Source organism: Mustela nigripes, chromosome 12, assembly GCF_022355385.1.
Source record: "Mustela nigripes isolate SB6536 chromosome 12, MUSNIG.SB6536, whole genome shotgun sequence".
Taxonomy (NCBI): Eukaryota; Metazoa; Chordata; class Mammalia; order Carnivora; family Mustelidae; genus Mustela; species Mustela nigripes.
The window spans coordinates 145,403,985-145,424,621 of record NC_081568.1 but is presented as its reverse complement, the minus strand read 5'-3'; the positions used below and the strand labels follow the sequence as shown (position 1 = coordinate 145,424,621).

The 20,637-nt window shown below is 46.6% G+C and overlaps 1 protein-coding gene across 3 annotated transcripts in view; it reads left to right on the top strand.

The window, feature by feature from the left end:
* Positions 1–1,735: 1,735 nt before the first annotated feature.
* Positions 1,736–20,637, top strand: part of KCNN2 (potassium calcium-activated channel subfamily N member 2) — a 460,896-nt gene continuing 441,994 nt past the window's right edge. For 2 of the 3 annotated variants that reach the window (XM_059416113.1, XM_059416111.1), the window contains exon 1: positions 1,736–2,002. The gene's annotated coding sequence lies outside the window, so the exon portion shown is untranslated. The remainder of the gene's footprint in view (positions 2,003–20,637) is intronic. The other variant, XM_059416114.1, reaches the window with a different exon arrangement.

Below are 20,637 nucleotides of genomic sequence, written 5' to 3'. Positions count from 1 at the left end.
CCTAAGTTCTAGATGGATCCTGTTTGGCGTTCCTCCAAAGCTCCCAGGGGTTCTCGAGATTTGGCACAGCACAGAGGCTCAATAACTAGTTTAGGAAGGAGTACATGAAAGAAAGGGCTTGGGAGCAAGTTATTAGCTTTAGGACTTTCTAGATTGGTGCAGTATGCTCAGTTTTATGCTGAAGGTACCACTGGGAACAACAGATGTTTACTCTCCTTACCAGGCTCCACTGGGACCAGGGACTTACACGCAGCACCATAAGTAGCCTGTTTCCTTTGGTGTGTGTGTGTGTGTGTGAGGAGGGTTTGCTGTGGGATTTGACACCCCCAAGCGCGTGTAGGTGCTGACAGTCAGCCCTGTGACCCCCGGTAAGAAGGCAGCTGGAGGGAAGAGGATATGATTTCTCATTGCTCTTGAAATGGCTCTTCACACCTCTTTTTTTGGCGATGTGCCTGGCAGACAAAAACCCCACCGGGCTGAGTGTTGCAGAAAATATGAAACGAGCCCGAAGCCACTAAACCCAAAGTGAATTTTGTCTCCATTTCCAGGCATCTGATAACAAAAGGCCCCCAGCATGACTGTTTGCAATTCACCTGTCTCCAAATCCTCTCGCTTCTTCCCCCAACCCCCCCACCCCTTTTTAAACGTGGCAATGGGTAATCTGAAAGACGGACTGAACAGTAGACGTCAAAATCCGGAGGGCTAGAGACATTTCTGCCATTGAGAGAATTCATGAAGATCCCCTGCCTCTGGATGGCTCTCCCGGCTCGGAAGGCTCCGCGCGGCTGGTGAGTTCCCTGCAGCAGCTGGGAGCAGAGCTATAAATAGCGCGGGGCGGGAAGCGCCGGGCGGAGGGGGAGCAGGCGGGAGATTCCCTGCTCTCCCCTCCTCTCCCCTCCGCCCGCCGCGGCTAGTGCTCGGCCGGGGGAAGCCGGCGCTGCGGGCGGCGTTAACCCCCACGGCGCCTCGCCGCTCCTTGCGCCACCGGGCCGCGCGACTGGGCGAGCACGCCGGCCGGGGTGGGTAGATGGGGGAGACCCGAAGCCGCTTTTCTAACCGTGCCCGGGGGGAACCACACTCTGTGCTTTCCCTCCCTCCCTCTTGTTTCCTCGGAAGCTCCGGGTAACACCCGAAATTTGGCCTTGAAACACGCGCGCGCGCGCATCTCACACACACACACACACACACACACACACACACACAAACACACACGTAGACGGGTCTTTGCTCCGTGTAGTCCCCCTCCCCCCTTCCTTTCTTGGAGCGGCTTAAATCCAAACCTTAACATTAAAGCCATCCCCAAATTTGGTCTCTGGGATCATGTTGGCTCGAAGATTTCCGCGCAGGGCTCCCTCCCCCGCGCTGCTGGGGCTGCTTAAGGACAGTTACTTTCCCCGGGAGGGAACGGTCAAGTGGAAACTGTGTGTGTGTGTGCGTGCGTGTGGTTTATTTGGGGCGCACGCACACCCATCCATAGTCTCAAGGTCGGCAGTACCCTGCCGAGCACTCCGGGTCCCCGCCGCTCGGGGCTCGTCCCTGCCAGCCAAGGACTCGACAAGGAGGGAGTCCCCAGTCCCGGCAGGGCAGCCTGCGAGCAGGTTCGGTGTTGGGCACGCTTGGGGCGGAAGAGGCACCTGCGAGGAGCGGGGTCCTTGGAACGTGGAGCCCGAGCAGCCGCCCCCGCCGTGCCCCCCGCCGGGCCCCGGCGCCCCGCGACTCCCCGGCGGGTGCTCGGCGCGCCGGACTCCGGGAGGAGGGAGGGGCGCGGCGCCCTCCCGGGCCGCTAGCGGTCACGGAATCTGACAGCGGGAGAGGCAGCTGGTCCCCGGCCAGGACTCCCGATCCTTCTCAAATGGAAACAGTTTCTCCCAGGGAACCTGCGGGAATTCTCCGTGGAATCTCACCTGGGCTTTGCCTCCTGGCGCATTTCACCAAGGCCGCGTTTACCACTTTGAGGCAAGGAAGGCTCCAAATGGAGCAGGGCTCCTGGTGGCCGACCGAGGTAAGCTCTTGACTAAGGTGCATTGTTGGGGGTGGGGAGGGGGCACACATTTAATGGGGACCATCCTCTGGCAGGCAGGATGGGGAAATGAAGTTTGCCTTGGGCTTTCCAGGCCTGCTTCTGCTGTACCTCTCCCCCACCCCCCTGCCGCCCCCACTCATGCCTTAAAAAGAATAATTAGTCTGCTTGGGTGGGTGGTGGAGAGACTCCCTTAGGTTTTTATTTTCAGCATTTTAATGTTCTGCACTAGAGGCCAGGGCCTCAGTGTGACCAGAAATCTCCATCTCTTCCACCGTCTGCCGTTTTCCCCTTGCTTTACTTGTCGGCTCCCCCTTTCCCTAATCCAGCCTACTTTTATTTCTTTGCGATCCCCCTTGCTGACTTGGCTTTCTCCTCTAAGAAAATATGCACCACAATAGCGGTAGAGTGGGAGGCTGTTGTGATTTTGTGTGTATTGCAGTGCTGGGGTTCTAGGGTGTATGGATTGATGGCTTATGAATCATTTATTCATAAAACATTGTCGAGCCCTTACTCTGTGCTCTTCTCCAGCTTCTTCATGTGTGGGATGACCAGGCCATTTTTGGGAGAAAAGAAACAGCCCCCTCCCAACTTTTCTCCCAAGTACTCTCCGCTTTCTTCCAGGCTGCAGGAGGGAAGGGGGCAACTGCAAGACCAGGGTGGGTATAGAAGCTGTGGGAGGAAGAGGAAACTCAGGAGGGCCTGCTGGTTTGGTGCCTTGTGCTTGGCAGTCATGGAGTAGTGATCTCAGCATTCACACATGAATGATTGTAATCAACATTTATGGAGCACTTGCTGTGTCTGTGGTGTTTTCTGGGACCGTTGCAACTATTAGCTCATTTAAACCCCGTAAAGACCTCGTGGAGTAAGGATGACTATGACCTCTTTTGTCCAGGGCACAACTCAGGAGCAGATGATTTTGGTAATGAGTTCATGGTCACACACTGGTAGTGGGGGAGCCGAGACTGCAACTCAGAGCGTCTGACCATAGAACAGCCCTCCAAGTCTCTTGCATGTGTCGGTTTTCATGTACTGATCCATCTCCTCTGTTCTAGGCCCTGGAGATAGAGGAGTGAGCAAAGCCAGCAAGATACTAGGAGCTTATATTTTAGTGCTGAGGGAGACGGGCAATGTATCCATTAACAAAGTACATAATTTCAGGTTGTAGATAATTTCAGGTGGTAGATATCACCTGATATCTTAGATATCACAAAGGAAAGAGAACAGAGTGATGTCCTCGAGAGTGGCCAAGGAAAGTTCTCTTCGGGTGGCCTTCGGAGGTTGAGACCCCAAAGCACTAAGGGGAAGAAATAAATAGCTCGGGAACATAGGAAGTGACAAACATTAGTGATCAGGGAAATGCCAGTCAAGGCCACATCTAGATATCTTGCTCGTGTTCCCTGTTGAACGTGCGCAAGACTCTCTTGTAGGTATAAGCCTGGAAGCAAGTTTGACTGTTCGATGACAAGTAAATGAATATTCAAATTAGGATATAAAGTTAAACTGTTTTCCCGAGACTTGGTTCCAATTCATATTACCACTAGTGATGATGGAAAGGTCCATGGAAGCCACATCCTATTTGATCATTTAATAATGTCAAACTTTTTAATTTGGGACCAAACAAATGGGTATAAAAGGATAACTCAATGTAGCCCAATAATGAAAACCAGTGTACATACTAAAGAGTGGACTAATTGGTATTGTCATACACAGGAATATTACACAGCAGTCAACAATGAATAAAGCAAAGGACATAATGATAGGATTGGACTTTAGCAATATATTACTAAGTGAAAATTAAGTCTAAAAGATTACATATAGTATGATAATCTTTTATGACATTAAACACTACGGAAATTTAAAAAACTCTATTTAGGAATATGTTGGCTGGAAACCTTACTGATAACATAAAGAATTGATTAACACATATCTTATGTGTTATATGTATTATATACTGTATTTTTATGATAATACCTCTTTCTTAACTTTTTTCAGTGTTCCTAGGCTTCATGGTTCATCTGTGAGTTTTTTCAAATTGTTGCAAATCTCCAAAAAATTTTCTACCATATTTATTGAAAAAAAAAAAAAAAAACCACATGTAAGTGGACCTATGCAGTTCAATCCCATGTTGTTTAGAGATAAAGTGTATCTGTAGAGGCAATCACATGATATAAATAGGAAAGCAAGAGGGTGATGAGCATGGGATCTGGGCTTATGCCTCCATCTAATGGGGAGAAGCCGGGAGACCATATGGTTAGTTAGACCTGAGTCAGTGGAGGGTCCCAGCTGTGTTTTGGCTTAGGGTTATGTATGCGTATTACATTATTGAAACTAAGTAGTAAATAATGAAACATGACAAGGAATGCGTGGGCTAATAATGACCATAGATGCACAACCAAATATTAAGACTAATCCTCTTCTATGTACTTCTAAGTGCTAGGTAAGAAAGAACACACATGGACATCTCAATTGGAGGGTAGGAAGCTTGATGTTTGGAAGGACAAGAAGAGTGGCCAGAGTCAGGATGGACCAGCAGGCCAGGCAGGGCCTTAGAGGTCAAGGTAGAGAATGAAGTGTTTAATAATTTCAGGTGGTAGATATCACAAAGGAAAGAGAACAAAGTGATGTCCTGGGGAGTGGCCAAGGGAAGTTAAAATGAAATGAAAGTTGAAAAGAAATGATTGAGGTTTTTTTTAATTTTTTAAAAGATTTTATTTATTTATTTGAAAGAGATCACAAGTAGGCAGAGAGGCAGGCAGGGGGGTGGGGAGGGGAAGCAGGCTCCCTGCCGAGCAGAGAGCCCGGTGTGGGGCTTGATCCCAAGACCCTGGGATCATGACCTGAGCCTAAGGCAGAGGCTTTAACCCACTGAGCCACCCAGGCGCCCTGAGTTTGAGATTTTAAAAGGCCACTTGGGGGCACCTGAGTGGTTCAGGTGGTTAAGCATCTGACTCTTTCTCAGCTCAGGTCTTGATCTCTGGGTCATGAGTTCAGGTCCCCTTTGGGCTACCAAAAAAAAAAAAAAAAAAAAGTTGCCTCGGATGCTGTGTGGAGAACAGACTCCTGGCCCTCACTTGGGAGGCCACCTCAATAGTAGAGAGAGGATGGTGGCAGGAGTGTCACTGTATTTCTGCTGGTTGTGTACTGCATGGGATGCCAGTCCTGGGGTCAAGTGCAGGTTGCTGTCCAGCCCGAGATGCACTTGCCAAGGAACACCGTGGGGCTGGGTGCTGAAGGCCTGGAGGAAGGGCACCCTTTCAAATGTGTGCCAAGGGCCCTGTGGGCCAGGGGGGTGAGCATGAACTTGAAGCGAGGTGAGTGTAGTCAGGGCCTATTTTGGAGGTTGAATGGGTGGGATTGTTGATGGATTAGATGGAAGGGTTCAAAAGAGAAGGACAGGAGTCCTAGATTGTCCCCTTGATTTTTATTTGTCAGTGAGGATATTGATGGTGCTTACAGAGAAGAGGAAGCGCAGGTAAGATCTCATATTTTAGATATAATTTTGGAATGCTCTAACAGGGCCAAGTAGAAATGTCGGGTGGGGAACTGGGTGTGGGTCTGAAGCTTGAGGGAGAATTTGGGGTGACAGACATAAACGCTCCAAGCCCACACAATGGTAGAGTTCAAGTGCTTCCTCTTGATTGTCATTGTCAGATTGTGAAACTCTTCAGGGTGGAGATATTTTTGTCTTTCTTATCCGAGGCAGAGTGTAATGTAAAATAGGTTATTGATACAAATGGGTTGCTCAGATGGTAGAGAATAGAAACAGTGTAAGTGTGGAGCAAGAGAGGGGAAGTGTCCTGGGGGTGGATGGGTGGGGCTGGACCCTGCCCATCTCTAAAGGCGGTTTCCATTCCCTCTTGAGGTGAAGCAGGTCTGATGGTGGTGCTGGTCCATTAGGAGGGTGTGGCCCCAGGGTCTTGGGGCCAGTGTCACCTGTGGGTACTCGGAGCTATCAGAGTAGCCAGAAATGGTGAGGAGAAGGGAGTGAAGACACACAGCAGCCAGGAGAGCCCCTTGGGTCAGAGAAGGGCGCTGGGAGATGGGGCACGAGCTACACACTGGAACTCAGACCAGCCTGCAGCAGGCCTATGAGCAGAGAGATAGAGCGACATAAGGAAGAGGAGGTAGGACCCAGGGGCTGAAGGAGAGTCCAAAGTCGTCGGTGCAGTGGAGCCACAAGATGAAGGCTAGTGAATTGCAGGTATATTTGATTGTCACCAGGGAACTAGCCTGGGCCTGGCCGCAATGTACTGACTGCTCCAGTCCCACGGGCCCTTGGGCTCTGTTGTGCTTCGTGGCACCCCGCATTATGTGTCCCTGTCAGGTGTCCCCTGCAGGAATTGCCTTCCTAGGACCCTCCTGGGACCAGGCTTAAGGTGCTGGCCCCACCGTGCCGCCTCTGGGCCTGCCAAGGGCCTCCCAGGTCACCATGTTCCATCCCCCGTTGACATTAAGTTCCCTGGCCACCATGTCTTCACAGTTCACATCTCTTTGCTGGCCTGTCCTCTCTTCTGAAATGGCCTCCCCTCATCTCTACTCCCTGGCCCATCCCTACTCATGGCCTCCCCATGAGTGTGTGGCTCATGGTATGCATGCAGATTGCAGAAGGAAGAGACAGAGGAGGAGGAGAAACTCTTTCCTTCCTGGCTGATCAAGATGAGATCATCCCATTCTCAGCAAAGCTGAAGGCATAAGGACTTCTCTGCTTAGACAGCCAAGTCTAGTACTGCTTACGACTGTAGGCTTTGGAGAAGGAACAGGGCCAGAGTCCAGTTCTGACTCTACCACATGTAGCGTGGGTAGGACACTGAGGCTTATTGTGAGTTAGGTTATTTATTTTTTCTTGAGAGAGAGATATATATATAGAGAGAGAGAGAGAGTGAAAGAGAGAGAGCATGTGAGCAAGTGGGGGAGGGGTGAGGGGCAGAGGGGGACGGGAAGGGAGAGAATCGTGAGCAGGCTCTGTGCTTGGTGTGGAGCCTGACGTGGGTCGGGATCTCATGATCCCGAGACCGTGTCCCAAGCCAAAACCAAGAGTCAGATGCTCAAGTGATGGAGCTACCCAGGGGCCCCTGGGGCTGTGAGTTCTTAGTGAGCTCTAAGGAGGTGAATGTTCTTTCTTTTTTTTTTTTTTTTTTAAGATTTTATTTATTTATTTGACAGAGCAAGAGAGATCACAGGTAGGCAGAGAGACAATTAGAGAGAGAAGGGGAAGCAGGCTCCCCACTGAGCAGAGAACCTGATGCAAGGCTCGATCCCAGGACCCGGAGATCATGACCTGAGCTGAAGGCAGAGGCTTAACCCACTGAGCCACCCAGATGCCCCAGAGGTGGAGGTTCTTAGCGCAGCTCCTGGCATGGAATATGGGGTCCAAAGTTGAACTATTCTGATTTTCCAGGGCATTTCATTATCAATGCCTCTTCTGTTGACTGACCTTAAGGAGTGCTTCTCATTTTGAGAATTTAAGGCTCCTTGTCCAGAAGAGCCAACATGCCAGAAGTGAGGGAGTAGCCATGCTTAGAAGATGGGGAGCTGTGCCTGGACACCTGGGCACCTGCGGCTTCCGTTGGCACATTACACCACATGGTTTCCCACTGCACATAAATCACGGCCAGCCAGGAGTCTGTGTAATGGTGAGGATTCAGAATTTATTAATCCAGCATTCCATAAACAGTGACTGAATGTCTTCCCACGTAAATGGGGACGCAGTGATGACTAATGCACTGTCCCCTCTTTCAAGGAAATCGCAGTCTAGTTAGGGAGGCAGATAAAGAGACAACTAGAAAAAAGTGATCACGGGATCACTTTTGCTGCAGGCCACCATCCGCCAGACGCACCCGCCCAACCATGCTCCCAGTGCTGGGGAAGAATGGTGTGAACTCAGTATTAGCGAGTGTCCCTTGCATCTGTATATTTACAATGCACAAATCATGTTCACTTGGAATTATTTCATGTGATTTGGAGACCAGCTTTATGGAATGGGTAGAGCTTACTATATTCATTATATGAACGAGACCTAGAACTCCACTGAACAGTGGCTTTTAAGTAAGGCAGAGTGCGTCATGCAGGACTCTGACAAGACTGGTCTTCCAGCCTTTTCCATCGTCCTTCCATTGTTCTTACTCAGGGCTCTAGCTCACCACCTTGGGGGCCTGGGGTTTAGTTTGGATTCGGAGCGTACCCCCTTGGATTTCCTGTTTCCCTGTTGGGACCCCAGTTTCCTTGTTGGGACCTTTGCTCTCTGGAGACTGAAGCTGACAACTCCTCCCATGCGAGGGGCTTTGTGCAACTCTTCTAATATCTGGGCTACCATCTTGGTACTGGAGCCACAGCCTATGTGACAGTCATGACAGTTCCCTCGAGGGGAGTGATCAACGATAGCTGGCTTGATTAGCTAGGCTTGGGCAGCTGGAGAAGGATCCTTTCCTTTCTTAGTAGTATTGCCAGACTGTTCTCTTGGCCGGAGAAAGGATGTACAAGTCACTTACGCCTCCCTATAAATGGAATGCCTTACTTACACTTTATCAGGGAGGTTTTAACGGACCGTGGCTCGCTTATGAAATACCCGGAAGTCTTGCATAGTGAGTATATCAGCTTATGGTTATTTAGATAAGGAATCTGTCTTTTTAAAGTACTTAGTTAAGGAAAGTGACGCTCCCAGACGTACCTGTCACATGATCACAACATGGGGAAGGGAGTTGTGGAGAACAGGTGTTTTTCCCATCTACTCCTGTATGTTTTATCTTGGTGGAAGATAATATCCTAGGTGTTTTTGCTGCCCACTGTTGTGGGGGTGGGGCAGCTCAGACATCTGCTGGAGCTGCAGCGCAGCAGGACAAGGATTTTCACTGACACAGGTCAGAAATCTGGAAGGGGCGACCTCTCTCCCCTATCTTGACCACCATAGTTCGAGGCTATTCTCTTCTGCAGGGTAAAACCAGTTAACTGGTCATTACCTTTTAATCTGCATATGAGGTGTGGGAAAAATAAAATAAAAAAAAATAAAAATAAAAAATATAAAAGCCATCCTGTATCAAAGATGAGTTCTGAAAAGGGCTTTTTAAATTCCATTTGCTTCACGGAATTGGAGATCAAGTTATGTGTTAATTGACTGGTACAGCAATTCTGCTGAAAATTTTGTTCTGTATGCAGGGCGAGTCGTCTGATTAGTCTAAAGTCTAGTTACTGTGTGATTATTTTAAGAAATACCTTTGCTTTACTTTAAGTCATGCAGTAATAGGACGGACAAAGTGTTTTGCATTCAAGTCTTCATGTCAGCTGGATATCAACAGGTGAGTTTTAAAAACATTTATTTTTGCTTTAAGGTGGTTAAAATGGGAGGGTATTGATTTACTTGGGAGAGCTCTCTGTGGTTCTTAGGTATACGTCTGCCCAAACTAATTCAAAAGAGCATAATTTCGAAATGACTGGAACCTCCATCATTCTTAGTATAAGTACCGTACGCTAACCGATTGCGCCACTGCAGCACCTCATCATTCTTATTATAAATTCAAATTGAAAACCAAGCAGCCAGTCAATGAATAAAGCTTTATCTTACTGCCCAACTTTAAGATTTATTTTTCCTTTTACATTGGAGACAATGTTACCACCTGAGTTGTGTTGATGGGTTTGGTGTGTTTGGGAGGACAAAGGCCTTGCTAACTGCAGACAGCTGTGCTCACCACACCCTTTACTCCACACCCCAGCTTCTGTTGTGCTTGTAAGAATTGTTTTATACCGTCCTTCCCACGAATGATTGAAAAAAAAGACTAAGGCCCGAATGATGATTATCATGTGTGTGTCTGAAGAGGTTGACTGCTTTCGGTCAAGACCTATCTGGCTGGTTAGCCCTGATGGAATCTTCCTTATACATTTTATTGCAAACCAGAAATCTGATTTTGCTTTGAGTGGGATGGGAGATATTGAGGAAGATGGAAGCGTCTTACCATAGGCAGGCCAGAGCAGTGCTTCTTGAATTCAGGCTTTCAAAACCCAATTCCTGGACCCTACTCCCTGAGATTCTGACTCAGTGACAGAAATTTGCACAATGTCCATTTCTAACAAGTGCCGAGGTGATGGTGATATTGCTGGTCCATGGAACAGGCTTTAAGCAACACTGGCCTAGGTCATTAATTTTGGACAACGTCCATTGGTAACAATGGTATTGGGGTTCCACACACCCCAGAACATGACCAGTAGAGCAGAGGCAGGTAAGACAATGCTTATGGTGACCGCCTGTCCAGTTTGACATATACAGTCCTGGTTTGGGCACTAAAAGTCTTGTGTTCTAGGGAACTGCTCAGTTCGGGGAACACGGGAATTTGGTCACCCAGAAAGCATACTAGGCTGGCTTCTTTTTTTAAAGATTTTTTCTTTATTTATCTGACAGAGATCACAAGTAGGCAGAGAGGCAGGCAGAGAGAGAGGAGGAAGCAGGCTCCCTGCAGAGCCGAAAGCCCGATGTGGGGCTCGATCCCAGGACCCCGGGACCACGACCTGAGCCGAAGGCAGAGGCTCAACCCACTGAGCCACCCAGGTGCCCCACTAGGCTGGCTTCTTATTGTTGCTTTATTGTGCTTTACCGTGATGGCATTTCACTTAAATTTTAAACCCGAGACAAGCCACTGAGCATACTATAAAAAGACATGTAACAGTGTACAACTGAGGACTGCTGGGGGGGGAGGATCCTTCAGCTTTTCCAAATCCCTTTTCTCACAGGTCATGGTAGGTCAGGGTGCCCAAACTTGCCTGCACTTTGGAATCACCCGGGAAGCTTAAAAAGCAAGAAAGAAACATGTCTGTGCTCTCCATCTACCCAGTTGTGAATTAATTGGTTTAGGGTATGGCCTGGACTCTTACAGTTTTCAAATTTTCCCTGATGATTCTACTCTGCAGACAAGTCTTGCCATCCCCTTGGTCTTTGGTTGTCAAAGATGGCAGCCCTGGAGCGCCTGGGTGGCTTAGTTTGTTAAGCAACTGCCTTCAGCTCAGGTCATGATCCCATGGTCCTGGGATTGAGCCCTGTATCAGGCTCCTTACTCAGCGGGGAGCCTGCTTTTCCCTCTCCCTTTGCCTGCTACTCTGCCTGCTTGTGCTCTCTCTTTCTTTGTCAAATTAAAAAAAAAAAAATGGCACCCCTTCCTCCCTTTTTCTGCGCCTGCTCCATTATCACTTCAAGAGCTGGGATCTGTTTCCTGTTTCTTGAGTCACACTGCTCTTGCAACTCGCGTTGGACAATAAGATTCAGTGAAAGTGAATTCTGGGGCCCGAAAGTCCAGGCCCGAAGAGGTAGCTTTTGTTTCCTCTTAGAAGCCAGCCTCTGTGGGATAGATCTGAGTGCACAGTGCTATGAGGAGACTCCAACTCATCTGAGGAGGGCAGGCCACCTCATGAAGGAGCCAGAGAGGTGCACAGAGAGGCAAGTGATACCTTCTTGGGTCTGATAGCCCAGCCCACCCAACAGCTGAATTTGGCTGCATGAACGACCCCAGCTGGTGCCACCGGGATCAGGAACCAAGCAGACAGGCCCCCCTCAGCTTTGTCTTAAGTCATTTCATTTTGGGTGGTTGGGTTATAGGACAATCCATACAAGTGTATTCCTTGTACTTATTGGTAATAAAAACAGAAAGGGGGCATTTTGGAAGGCCCCATGTGAATGAGGAGTAGCCTCTTTGCTGTCTCCAGGTTAAAGTGCAAAGCCAATCAAACTCGTATTGCTGAATATTCGAAGGAAAATTGTTACTTATATCCAGAAAATTATTGGTGACCGTGTGCAAAGAGGTTTCACTCTTGTCAACATTGGGCTTCAACAATGCTTGGTCTTGCGTCTTCTGGAAAGCAGGGCCCAAGGAAGTGTTCAGAGCACTGTCAGTTTGTCCGGGATGAGCATTCTTGGAGTGTGGGGCTCAACAAGGCAAGAGAAAAGATGACATGATGCTGTTGAGCGCCACCTGAGAACACATTAGCTGCTGTTGATCAGGAAGCTGGGTGGGATAAGGCATCCTGTGTCACTTCACATGCCTGCTTCCTTGCCATGTGGGGCTTCTCCAAGAGGCTTGCAAGGAGGAAGCATTCGTGGGGGGAGTAATTCATGGAAAAAAAAAGAAAGAAGACCATTGTTCCCCCCCCCCGCTCTTATTTCTCATTGAGGAAGTCTTACCCCATGGAGGGACGAATGCCACCTCAGGGGCTGCCCAGGGATCCAGGCACAATGCCACACCACCCCTTGTTTTTTCCAAGTCCCCAGGGTGGAGGGACACCTCTGTGTGGGTGAGGCATTTGCCAAGAGAGATAGAGGAGAAAGCGTTTGAGGGAATCTAGAAGGTGGATAATAGTTTTGTGTGTTTTTTGGTTTGGTTGTTTTTTTTACCAAATCAAAGACTGGACTGTCTTTTTTTTTTATTATTATTAATTTATTTATTTTCAGAAAAACAGTATTCATTATTTTTTCACCACACCCACTGCTCCATGCAACCCGTGCCCTCCATAATACCCACCACCTGGTACCCCAACCTCCCAGCCCCGCATCACATCAAACTGTGGACTGTCTTTTAACAGTTCTTGCCAACTATAGTCTGAAACTGAGGTATGATGTATAAGTAGGGATTCCCATTCTGCTGTTAGCCCTGTGCTCTGTAGCCAGGCCCATGCAAACCAAAACTAGTCTGCCCTGGTCTTTTCCCTCCCAATCATCCCACCAAATGTGACATTCTCCACGAACATTTGCAAAATGGTCACAGCAGCTCTGTTTTCATCTTCAGCTCCCAAGGATTTGGTTCTTATTTTCCTGTTTTGCAGAGCTAAGTCTGTTCTGGTAGAGAAGGTAGTGTGTGTTCATGCTTTAGACAGTCTTACGAGAAGGGAACACTAATGACGGTCACTGCTGAACATCCATTCTTCTTGATGAGGTGTTACCCCTTTTCCTTGTCAGGTCTTTGCAACAAGGGAAAGAGATTTCGAGTGTAAACAAAATGCCATGTTTAGTTAGTACAAGAGGCTGGGTGGTTCCTTAATGTCAAATGCTTTTGTAGGACTGGTACCATTATGTTTGGCAATCCAACACCATCCATGACCATAGGAGCCATTGACTAAGAGAATTAAAAATCTGTTTAACACATCAAAGGGTTTATTGTTCAGCGCCATCATTTTTCTGGAAAAAATTGTTTTCACTGGTTTCTCAGTAATCTTCTGATGAGAATTTTTTTCCCCTTTCCTTTTAATTGCCTCATGTACATAGCAGTAAAGCTCGCCTGACTTCAAAATGGCGGACAAAAAGAATTTGGCTGCAGTTAAAGTCTGTGAAGTTAATCTGGTCATTGCTTTTCTTGTGGCCAAGTAATCTCCCCTTCTGTTTTCCCATAATTGATGTGACTGATTGACTGTGGTAATAGCTGGCCACTATTTTCCTTCCCTTTTTGGGGTACCAAGAGATGGGATTCCTCTCATTTTTACAGAAATATTTCTAAGTCATTGGAGGCATCTGGGTGGCTCAGCTGGTTAAATGTCTGCCTTTGGCTGAGGTGGATGGTCCTGGGATCAAGCCTGGCATTGAGCTCCCTGCTTAGTTCCCTGCTACTTCTTTTCCCTTCCCCAGCTGTTGCTCTCTCTTGTTCTCTTTCTCTCAAATAAACAAATAAAAAATTTTAAAGAGAAATATTTCTAAGTTGTAAGCATGAAAATTCTCTTATGGAATAAAGCATGAAAATTCTCTTATGGAATAGAGCAAGATAGAGAGGTTGGTAGAACATGTTCTACCTCAGTTCCCTCCCATATGCTGCAAGCATGTGCATGGTCTTTGGAAGAGAAAAGCCTTAAGCCTGCAGTATTATTTTCTAGTGACAATTACTGCATTCACCTTATTCTTAAATGAAGGAGGTTTGGCACGCTTTTAATTTCCAGATAGTAGTCTCTGCTTCCTAGGAGGCTAAATTTTCTAAGTGTCCCCCTGAACAAGTGAGAGATCTTTGGACCTAATTGTTGCTGTTGAAAGGAAGGGAAACTCCGTATGTGAACTGAGTAGAAGTGTTGTCTTATTTGACTCTTTTCTTCAGTAAACGAAAGAAGTCTGGTTCAAGTAGACTCAGAAAAGAGAATTGGTCAGCTTAGAGAAGACAAAGGCTGTGTGTAGTACCAGCTGTATCCAGGATTCAAGCAGGGATATAAAGAAGTTTCTCCCTTTTTCTTTTATTTTTATCTCTAACTCTTGTTTCATCTTTTGTTCATGACGGCTTCATTCTCAGGCACGATACTCTTCCCTAGTTCTGAGATGTGCACTAACAGAGCTACGTTTTACCTCTAATGCATAGTTGTGCTTTAACAAAAATTCTAGGGTTCACTTTAAATGGAGAGGCCCTGTTCAGATTTGGGGGGAATCAGAGAATAGAAAAGGATTGAGTTCCCTAGGAAACACTTAAGATGCTATACAGAAAAATGGAAAAGAATGTCAGGTTGGCTAAAAGAACCAATACTGCTCTGGGAAAGGGGCTCACTGCCTCCTGGCTAAGATTTCAGCTTTGAGAATGCATGTACCCAGTTTTGACAGTGAGGTGACAATGCACCCAAGTTTCAGGGGTAGACTCACATTAACTGAGTCCAGAGAGACTGATGTACAAACCTAAGTCCTGATTTACTAGCTCATGGTGAGGACATTTCTATAATCTTAAATGCCCGTGTCGGCAGAGCAGTCCATTTTCTCCTTCTAAGGAAACAAGAAAATCCAATCATAAGAACTCTGCTAAACAAGAATGGGGCAGAACAAGGGGAGATAGCATACTTTGGGAAAGAATGAAAATATTTAAAAGTTTTAGTAAAATCGTCTGTAAGCTCATTGTTCCTTCTCTTCTATGTCTGTGGGTCCATCCACTCTTCCCACATAGGAGTCTGAGAATATTACACATAGAATTTAATTCCTGCTTTACTTACTCTAATTTAATTTGAGAGCATCTCCTCATGCTGTTCGCTCACACCATATCACGTCATTCTCAACATTTCTGTTCATGTGTTAAGGGATAGAATTTTATTCCCACAGGTCATTAATCCTATATATTGTGCATAGTTTTTACAAGTGTGGAAGTATGAGATTTTGTGTTCTATTGAAAACAAAACCAATAGAAACACATTTATTTTATAAACAAAAATGAGCTTTTTCCAGGAGGGAGATTTTTTAGATAGGTTTCTAATAACAGAATATTACAACAAAGTAACAGAGGTCGTGGTTGACAGATAACTGTTACAAGGTTGGTAGGTACAGTTAACCTCCTGTTACCGAAATTGTTTACAAGCGAAAGAACTGTTCTTGCCACAAAATACTCTAACAGATATCTTTTCCAATAACACATGTACTTAGCCTCAAGATCAGTCGTCCTTAAAAGATAACTATGAAATTAATTGCTGGATATTACATGAAAGATTTGCCCTTTTTGGAAGATAGACTTGGGCAGAAACGCATCTTTGAGCTTATAAACTATATGGGGAATAGGGATATCACAGAAAATTTATGGCCATGTAAAAATTTTATGGCTATGTCTGCTGTCCTACTGATTGACTCCTCCAGGTCAGCTAAGCCCCTTCTACACTGTGGGCCTCAGATTTGCAGCCAGAGCTGCCCAGATGTCCATTTACAAACTTCGCATGGGCGAGAAAGCCCAGGATGCTGTTGCTTCTGATGCACACATTTCAGGGTCCCCTGTTGTTGCAGCTCCCACAACAAGGAGTGACTTCAGAGGCTCTGCCCTCCCTGGAGCTGCTGGAGGGGCTGGGCGACAAACCCCGAGTGTGGGTTGCTGAATGGACTTCCACCAAAGAGAGACAGCAGAGGAAGAGCTGGTGGATAAATGGCTTGCCTTTCTGCTCCTGCAGACGATTCCAGGATACAGGGGTATGTAGAGCCTGTCTGGGAATGGCACAGAGGACCTGGAAGCCAGTGCTGATGGTGGTGAAGCCATCACCAGCTCAGTTGTGCACACCCTTGGATTTGCTCTCCTTTGGTTCCTGCTTCACTCTTGTTCCCCCTGAGATTCCAACCTGCCACTCCCACTGCCACCCCCATCACCACCCAAAGAATAAGCATGCAGCCTCTTCACCTTTTTATGGGCATGGATAACTGAATGATTCACCTCCCAGAAGCACCTGTGACAACATCTCTCTAGTTTTGAAATGTTGAAGATGAAACCTCTTTGACTGTAGATTCCCAGGACTTAGAAACCACTTAGCATTTATGGTAATTTAAAAATATTTCTTGCTGGTCATTGGGGCACCTGGGTGGCTCAGTCAGTTAAGCATCTGCCTTCAGCTCAGATCATGATCCCGGGGTCCTGGGATGAGCCCCTGCATCAGGTACCCTGCTCAGTGGGGAGTCTGCTTCTCCCTCTCCCTCTGTCTCTGCTGCTTCCTCTGCTTGTGTTCTCTGTCAAATAAATCTTAAAAAAAGATAAATTTCTTGCTAATAAGCTTCAGAGGCCAATCTTCTTTTCCTGCTCTCTAAATTCCTCTGGGCCTCTGCACTCCCCTGGAGATCTGCCTGGAGATATACCTAGAGATTTTCCAGGTATAGGGTGACAATCTCAACATCAGTGCACATTGCTTTGGGATGCCAGTCACCCATCTGCAGTTCCCCAGTCCTGCCTCGAGAGCTTTTAATGTGCTTTTTGTCTTTGGGTCACTCTAGGCTTGTGTCTCTCCTGCTTCTCCCACTACCCCCCATGTAGCTGCCAGCCATGTCCATTTGTCATTCCATCATCAGCTTGGGGGTGTAGTGAAGGAAGAGTACATAGCCATGCAGGTCCCCAGGTGCTCCTGGGTACCACACAAGGATACTAATAAGAGAAAGTTATATTGTAATTTTTATGCTGCATAACTGTCTTTAGGTTTAGCACAAGTTTGATTTATTGAAAGAAAGAATGCATCCCCTGAATTTGGGGAGATTACTCAAACATTTACATTGTACCCAGATGCCTTTTATTTCCACCTTGTCATTGCTAAGTTGACTACAACAGCATTCTGAGGGCTCTAATTCCTAATCGGATGCATGCCTACTTCCTGTCCTCAATCTCCCTCCTGCCCTATAGTTTGGGCTGTCAGGCTCTCAACCTCAGACTGTGACAATTTTCTCCTAACCGGGCTTCCTGCAGGTCTCACCAGCTTTCCATCTCTGGGGCATCATGAATCCACAGCCATCTTTTGAAATGGAAGTCTGGTCTCTCACAGAGTTGGGTTGAAAGCTTTCAAATAACTCTACTGGCTTTTGTCCCAGCATGGGATCTGAGGCCCTCCTGGGTTCACTTTCATTTCTCACCAAGAACTGGCCAGTTCCTGACAATTGATACTTTCATATCTGGCAACTGTAGCTATAGGGGAGTGGGAGGCCACAGAGATGTGTCATTAAGGGGACCTGGGTGCATGTTCACTAGTATGTGCTGTTGTCCAGTCATTCATATAGAAGTTAATTAAAATTTTTCAAGTTCAAGTTGCTGGTCAGTGGGAGATCCAGGACTGAAACCCAAGCAGTTTGGCTCCAAAGTTCTTGTGCTTCACCCCCCAGCCATAAAATATTTTCTGAAAATTGACTGCTTTTTTTGTTTTATGCACATAGGCTTCGTGCAAAGTAATGACATTTGTGAGATCTTGGGATCTGAGGTACTAGACATTACATACCTAGATGGGTGTATATAGTAGAGAGATTATGTAAGTAAATCTAGTTAGTTGCAAACAGGAGAATCTGCCCTAGCTAAATTTATTTTTTATATTTTTATTTATTTGTTTGAGAGAAAATGAAAGAGAGCACAGGCAGGCAGTGGGTCAGAGGAAGAGGGAGAAAAGACTCACTCCTGAGCAGGAAGCCTGACGTGGGGTTTGATCCTGGAACCCTGGGATCATGACCTGAGTTGAAGGCAGACACTTAACCAACAGAGCCACCCAGGCGCCCCGACTCTAGCTAACTTTAAATGGGAAGAATTTTCATTAAAGGAGGTTAGAGAGTTCCCGGAACTTCTGGAGGGCCCAGAGAGTCTGTCTTGGGAATAATAATTCAGGAATTCTGGCAGCTCAGAAGCCCACAGCCAGGAGGAAGCGCCCACATCGCTGACGCTTCTTTCAGGGAGAACATTCTTCTCCCTTCCAGCTGCCCAGAAGGATACTCACCACCTCCAGCCTTGTCAGGAAATCCGAACCCGACTCTGGGATGCCATTGTTCCTTGCTACTTTGTTACTTCCCACACTGACATTGTATAAAGGCGTGTCTGTTTGAAGAAACTTCAGTCACATGCTCACACCACAGGTGAGGGGACTCAGGGAAGGCTGTGTGAGGTTTCCACCCTCTGTAGCAGAGGAAGGCAACTTCCAGGGGCCTGAAAAGGGGTGAAGTCAAAATACAGCGTCTGCTGCCCCGTACAGCAAAAAGGCATTAGTGTATTACCTGCAGTCTTTGCATGTACACAGCCTGTGTATGGGGTTTGGGGAAAGACTGAGGATGGATATTTACCTGGGGTTTGTTGGTCAAGCTCTCCATACATGGCAGTCGTGATGTCGCAGCTGCCCTTGGCTCTGAGTTAGCTCATCTTCCCTGGGCTGCTGCGAGGAGGACCCTGGCAGATTCTCCTCCTTGTCACTCACATACGGGACACTCTCTCAGGTGGAATGGTGTAGTCGTGAAGCTTTGGAGCCCAGCTGCTTGGGTTCTTGCCCAGGATCTGCCTTTGGCTGGCTCCTGGAACTTGGAAAATTTCATTAACTTCTCTGTGCCTCAGTTTACTCAACTGTATCATGGAGATAATAGGACCTACCTCCTAGGGGAGCCACAAAGATCAGTAAGTTAGGGGTTCCTCACTGGCTCAGTCGGTTAAACATCCAACTCTTAATCTCAGCTCAGGTCTTGATCTTGGGGTCCTGGGATTGAGCCCTGTGTTGGATGGGGTGTCTGCTTCTCCCTTTCTCTCTGCCCCTCTCCCCACTGTGCTCTCTCTCTCTCTCTCTCTCTCAAATAAAGTCTTTAAAGATATCTTAAGGGGCGCCTGGGTGGCTCGGTGGGTTAGGCCTCTACCTTCGGCTCGGGTCATGATCTCAGGGTCCTGGGATCGAGCCCCGCATTGGGCTCTCTGCTCAGTGGGGAGCCTGCTTCCTCCCTCTCTCTCTGCCTGCTTCTGATCTGTCTGTCAAAATAATAAATAAATTCTTTTAAAAAAAAAAAGATATCTTTTAAAAAAGTGCTATATAAATGTTCATTACATAAATTCCATGGTGCTAAGAATGTCTGTTTTCAGATAACATTTATAGCGGTTTTCTCCCCTGCCTACCGTCTTATAGGGTATAAGACCATGCATTGTGATCTCTGCTTATGCGGAGTGACTTTTCTGTGGTCACTAAGGAAGAGGAGTGGCTTTTGTTATAGCTGATAGGGATTGGCCGTCTGATATGCCATATGTATAAATGATATATGCATATCATATGTAGTTACGTGAAATCCAAGGCAGGTGTAATATCTTCTGTGCTCTTTCGATCAGTTTTTTCCTCCTCTTCTCTTTTTTTGCTCTCAGTGGCACTTACCTTTCTGGAGTATTCCCGTCAGATAAGACCCAGAGGTTTGGTTTGAAGAGCACAGCATTCCTTCTGCTGTGGAGCCAAGGAAAAGCATGTGGGTTGTTGTTAATTGGATTAATGGAGTTGTCCCTCATTTTTTTGAGAAATTTCTATACCTCGAAGTAACTTCTCATTGGCCTGTCCTATTGATATGTTCACTCTCTCCCTTTCGATCTGCATTCCAGACTTTATCCTGATTAAGTTAGTATGGACTTCATGGATGCCTCTTGATTGTATTTTTGAGGTTATAACTTGCAGTTATAATAACTTTTTTAGAACCTGGTGGAGTGTGGGTGCAAAAGAGCCTTACCTTTTACAGTCCCACACACCCGATTAACACACAGTATCTAAAATTTCTGCCTATGCTTACTTCCTTCTTTGTTTATGACCTCTGTCTCCTCGTTGTACAATAAACACGTGTCCACAGAAACTCACATTTAAAACTCTTCACTACTTACATTTGTCTTTGAGACCAGTTGAATGCAGGTCTATGATCTATTTATTGTCTGGTACAGTGCCTGACTCACACGAAATGTTCGATAACTATTAGTAACCAGTAAATTGGGTGGTAAATACAGATAAAGCTCTTTTAGGAAAGAAAGAAAGCAGTACTGAGTATCCACCTACAGGAGAGAAAACAAGCTACACTTAACACTTGCTTAAATAATTTGAAAATCAGTAGTTAAAATATGATTCCCTCCCTTGGCCCCCTATAACCTGGGGTTCCATTTGAATATGTTCTGGTGGTAAGTGGGAATTCTTCTTCCTTGGAGTTTCTCCAAGTGGGGTCCTAGGGATAATGTCTTCAACTTTCAGAATTTTTCCCGAGATTTATTGGAGCTTCTACTTTTTTGAGAAGATACTATCTTTCTGGTTTGTTTTTTAAAAGACTTTATTTATCTGAGAGAGAGAGAGAACAGCGGGGGGAGGGGCAAAGAAAGAGGGAGAGGCAACCTCTCCACTGAGCTGAGAGCCTGATGTGGGGCTTGATCCAAGGACCCTAGGATCATGACCTGAGCCAAAGGCAGACACTCCACCAACTG